The sequence below is a fragment of the Colias philodice genome, chromosome 5 (assembly GCF_061535455.1).
Source record: "Colias philodice isolate Cphi_HAF_F1 chromosome 5, ilColPhil1 Martin Lab GWU primary, whole genome shotgun sequence".
NCBI classification, from domain to species: Eukaryota; Metazoa; Arthropoda; class Insecta; order Lepidoptera; family Pieridae; genus Colias; species Colias philodice.
In genome coordinates this window covers 4,564,750-4,570,749 of record NC_143090.1, presented here as the reverse complement: position 1 = coordinate 4,570,749, position 6,000 = coordinate 4,564,750, and the positions used below count along the sequence as shown (strand labels likewise).

General features: G+C 32.7%; 1 protein-coding gene across 1 annotated transcript in view; it reads left to right on the top strand.

The window, feature by feature from the left end:
• The first annotated feature begins 433 nt into the window (after positions 1-433).
• LOC149488404 (homeotic protein antennapedia-like) overlaps positions 434-6,000 on the top strand; it is a 158,524-nt gene continuing 152,957 nt past the window's right edge. Inside the window, exon 1 of the mRNA XM_089695044.1 lies at positions 434-931. The gene's annotated coding sequence lies outside the window, so the exon portion shown is untranslated. The remainder of the gene's footprint in view (positions 932-6,000) is intronic.

Here is a 6,000-nt window from a genome sequence, read left to right as displayed (position 1 = left end):
TTTGTTTAACAAGGAATGCCTGCCTGTCAGACATGGAAAAAGAATAGTAGCTGTATATATCTGTTTAATAAGTTAGTTTTACTTTATAAATAATGAAAACCATAAAAGTAGTACGACAAAGTCGTTTTAGTCATCGATCCAAAATGAAATGAGGTTGATTGACAATTTGACAATCTATAAAGTCAATAGTTCCATTTGGTGCGCACGCGCCTTAAATAAGGTACATTGATGTATAGTGACATTGAGAGCTTATCTGAACGGCTGTCTTTAGTTAATAGATTCGTTCGTTATAAAATAACATTCATAGTATATAATTATTTTATATAAAATAACGGGCAAATGTGTGAAGTAGAGACACTTTCACGTGAAACGTATTAGTTATCAACGTCTGGTGCATCGAACGATACACGAAGAAACTTTACGACGCCGCACTTGCTCGGATCGGCCGTGCTACGGACAACCACCGCCGATACAATTCTATCGCGGACGGAGTGTTCAATTAATCGGCTCGATTAACGTTGTCTCTCGGACATCAATGGTGCTGGATTAACGGAGGGTGGTGTGTCCTTTTCTGTTGGTCGCAGATTTAGTGCGGCGCCGCGACGTACGTCGCTAGGCGGGGGGTGCGGCGTCGCTCGTAAAGCATCGGTCGGCACACTCAACTGACGCGCGCGTCGGCGACTACGCGTTGCGTAACTCAGCGCGCCATAAACAACGACTTCTCGCGTCGCCGGTCGCACCTGACGGCCGCGTACCCACGTGCGCCTGACGCATTACGTATTGCGCTCATGCCTTCGATAAAACGCTGACACGTGACTTGACGAGTGAAACTCTTAAACTCTGTAGAACTGTGAGTTTGTGAAGAAGTTATTAGCGAGCGGGATGCCGCGAGCCCATTTGCCGACGGCGGACGGCGGCCGCTCCGCTTAAGGTAAGGTTTATTGCCGATTTATTGCTCCCGACTTCGCTCACGCCGGAGCAGAGGGTCGCACATAAGTTCTGTTCGCCGAACAAACTTTTGCGCGGGATCTCGATGACATTTCATAGGTATTCCGAATGATTACAACGGCGCATTCGTTGTAAAACGCCGACAATAAATAGCCCTACACACTACGACGGAGAAAATTATTATGAGTCATTTAGCGTGAAGAACGACGCTCACATTTTATAAGAGAAAACATCTAATTAAAAAGATTTTAGACAAACTATTCAATTTGTATGATTGCCAAACAATGACAATAAACATTTCAAAGTTGCTCTAGAACAGCTGGGCAAGAGGTTATTAATTGAGAAGACCAAAAGTATTTTAAAAACGAATGAATTTACTACCTACTCTGTCTTACAAAACAAACACTGAACTAGGTATGTATAAAATGAAAAATACAGACTATCACAACATAAAAGTTTCATGATCTCTTATTAGATATTGGACTAAAAATAATCCACGATCACAAATAAAATTATCTTCAAACATACCTATAGCAAATCCACAATAATAAGCTATTTTCTTACTTAGCTCTACATAGTCATACATTCGAAAATGTTAAGTAGTAATGAACCTTACAGCGTTGCTTTAAAGCCTATTTTTGCGTTACTTCAAAGGATAAAAAGATATAATTTAAGAAGGCTCTTTTAAATATGCAATAAGTACCTACAGCTACAGCTATTTTATTGTTAACTAGCGGTCCGCCCCGGCTTCGCCCGTGGTACATGTTTACGTTTTCTCTACATAAGAACCATCCTCGTACATCATATCAATATAATAAAAAAAGAATTATCGAAATCGGTTCAGCCGTTCTCGAGTTATGCGCTTACCAACACATTTTGCGATTCATTTTTATATATTGTTAATGAATAATATATAATAAAATTCATCATTAGTTTGGGTTGTTTGATAGAGACTATTAAAATTGTTTGAAATAAAAAATATTTACCTACTAGGTAGTCATAAAACATCAACACCTTATAATATCTATTAGAAATAATTACCTAATATAAATTACTTACCTAGATGGTATATAATTGATATATAGAGCTATTGGGAAAATAAATATACCAACCTCTAGAGGACATGATAAAAATAATTAATAAATTATCTTTATATGAGTGTAGTGTAGAGATGTAGGTATTTTATAAGTTACCAAAACCATGTATAATACTTTTTAAATACAGTCAGTACCATCATATTATATCCTCTCATAATTTTCCAATAAAATATAATTAATAATTAGGTACTTGATACCTTAATAAGATAGTGAGGCAAAAAAACGGGTGAACGGTAAATCATTTGATAGGTAAATTTATGAGCCCAATAAGGAAATGTTAACCTCCTATTGGAAGACTATATCAACTTATAATTAACTGTATCTCCACCGCCATGTAAATAGTGCCATTAACTAAAATTAAAAGATAACAAATAATTACTTTTCTGTGGGTTGACTTGTTTGAATTTAAATTAAAAATATTTCACCTAGCCGCGTGATAAGGGGTTAGTAACCTGGTTCAATGTACAAGGTAATGTTACCTGTTTTTCGATGACGTCAATTATTATATTATATACATGAATTATACATTTTTTATAGTCAAGAATTTGTTTGTATTTGTATTCTTACATTTGGTACATTTAAGCAAAATAAATCTAACTTTAATTTTGAAAGTTGTCCAATTTTTAAATTAATTAATATTTAAACGTTTATTTGTTTAAAGGTATTTTTATTTAAAAATTGAGCTTGCAAAAATTTGATTTTGTCTCCTACTAATAAAAAGTCTATACATAATATAAATGATAGAGCCAACTTAGGTGTAGCTTGTTAAATGACTTTCAAAGTAAATCAAAAGAGATAATGGCTCTATATGATCCTACTGAATGTAAAGTTTTAAAGATTCAACTTTTGTTAAGTACCTTATACAACTGAAGGAAATTAATTCCCAAAAATTGATCTCTATCAATGAAGAAAATTCCCAAAAATTGATCTCTATCAATTATGAAACATGTTTACGTTTATGAAAATACATATATTTTAAAAAGATGAGTAGGGGCTGAAACCGAGGTAAGTAGATAGTAAAGTCAAAATGGTATGGACAAATTTAAAAAAAAAAAACAAAAACGCTTCAATCATAGGTTGTATATTATAATATATATTACATATTATGTACACGTGTTGATAATTACATATTATGATTGTAAAAATAACCAAATTACACATTATATTATTTATAAACTTTAAAAAAACCTCATACATCTTATTTACACAAAACTAATATATGTTTTCCCACATAAAAATAGAGCATCCATCCATAAAAAAAAATAAACTCCGCATTAACGCTTCATATTCCATATTTGTAGGAAAGAATTAAAAGTCCAATTGCAAAGAAATAAATGAGACACTGATCCTAAGATAATATTATGGGATATAATTTATCACACCGTACATAGCTGTATTGGGACTTGGGAGCAAGTTTTTATTATAACTGTCTTGACGAGATTTGTCATAAAAACTACCCTCATTAAATGACACCTACCACGTACTTAGAAAATTGAATTAAACATCGTTTTATAGGTGTTACTTAATGTACATGTATTTAATCAAACATATCTAATAATGATATCTAATTGTAAGGTTTGTAATAATACAATAAAAATATTAAATATGTGTTTTGACATAGGTACCTACTAAAAATTTATAGTGCTAACTTCTCATTTGTGAAAATACTTAATCACTACCGAAAACAAATAAATAATAATCCGTTTAAAAAATCTTATTTGTAATATGTTAACCATATAAATTACATTCACAGAATACCTAATATTGTTATATTATAAAGTGTTGAAAACGTTTGCGATTCTGCGCACGCGCCGCCATAATTTAGTTTTCACATAGAGTTTGATTACAATCTGACCTCTGTAGTGTTTTCTAAACTAAAATCTGTATTACGCTTAGTAGCATAAAGGAATAAACAATAGAGAATGTTTCGCCATTATAAAATATGCGAAATATAACATATATTTTTAGCTCTACATTTTTTTAAACAAGTAAATCGTGATCAATTTGTCTTTAAAGGTTAATAAAACTGAAAATGTGTAAATAAATTTAGTATTTCAAGTTTACTTCATAAAGTTATTAAGTGTTTAATATCTGTAATATGAAATAACCCATTAATACACAGAGTATGTGACTAATTAAATAAATATTTAATGTAAATTCTTATAAAATACCGATGAACACTGACAGGCAGTAATTGTATGTAAGCAGGTTTCAACAATGTAACAAATGCATTTTATAAAAGCTAGAAACGGCTTTGCACTAAGTCGGCAAATAGATATTTAGGGCAAAAAGGCCGCTCAAGTTCAAAGTATGCGTTGGGACCATTCATTGCTTTATTCCACTTGTAGCTATGTTATTGTTGCTGTAGGTACGTATTAAATAAATTAATTATTATACATTATTTATAGATACTATTTAGTTAGTAATAAAAACAAATAATAAAACTTAGATCTTGCTTAAGGCAACAATATCGTTAATAAGTGGTTTCTACCAGGCAATAGTAGGATCTTTTTGTTAATTGTATGAAGAAAGAAAAGTAGTTGATGCAATAATGAAGATGTTAATTTAAATTATATCTTCCTATTTTATTAAGTAGTTATAAACCATATCTATTAGTTATCTCCTTACGACAAAGATAATTTTTAATTTTGTTGGCTAATGAATTCATAATAAAACTTTCTTTCAATACAATAAATACTATACTATAGTGTTGTATGAAGAACTCACAGTCTGTGTCATTTTTACTGTCATAAAATACATGATTGAGCGACTTCTATTTATAGTTAAGTATGTGTTATGATTTATTATGTGAAATAAAATGGAAAGAGTTCTAACTTCTTACCAATGCTCATAAAACAACAGCCTATATAAATGCATATGTATTAGTGTAGGTATCCTACCTGTATTATGCTATAAATTTTGCGTTGGTATATAAATATAAAATTATAGAAAAACATGGATTCAAAAGCTAAGTATTATGAATATAAATGAAAACATAAAAAAATATAAATAAAATAAACGTACAACCACTCGCACAATCGAACCATTATTGTAGTGCATTTATTACTAAAACGGAACAAAAAAGATGAGTAGTAATGCAAAGGACTCTATATCGATCGTGAAATTGTCTCCCTCACGGTAATAAATTATCATCTTAATAAGTTAATGAGTGATTCCAACAATACCTCGGTTTTTGCGACGCGAGGTGTGCCATTCCACTTGTTATTGCCGTATGTGAATCGAGCATCTGCCACTCGAATTTGATTAAAATTCATGTTTATTTATCGACTATTTTATTTCAGTTTCTTGCTTGTTCACACATTAAGCTATGTTAAAAGAAAGTTAGTAAATTTTTATAGTATCGATACAGACCTGTTTTTAATTAGCGCCGAGCTGTATCTACGATTAATGGTCATTTTACGATGCGCTCTCGATTTATTCGAGAGTCGAGACCGCAGCTTCCTCTAAGACTGTATTTGCATATTTTTATCTTCATGGCACATGAATGCTCGCAACAACTGTAGTGTCAGCGAATAATATAAATATCGATGCAGTTCTAAATATAGGTAGTTAAACGTTTTATTGGTGCCGCATCGCGTCGCGTAGATACGCCGTCGGGGCTGTATTTAATTTTGATAAAAACTTAATTCGAAGCGTCAAACATTCTGAAGTACCAGGTGAACGTGTTACCTCCCGCGATACTTGCAAAAAATCGACATCTGTTAGTGAAAAATGTATGCAAGCGGTCGTACACACGATCATATCTGCTTGAAATACGTCGTTGGAGACAAATTGCAGTCACTTCAAACGTGGCGAGCGATCGTCTCGCAGCCGCAGCGGAATAAGCAAATAGCCGTTCGTATCGTACATACACCGGTGACCACATCGCAGCGAATCCGTCCCACCGGTGCGGTAACAAAACGCAAATTGCCTTATCGCTAGATATCGCGAAGAA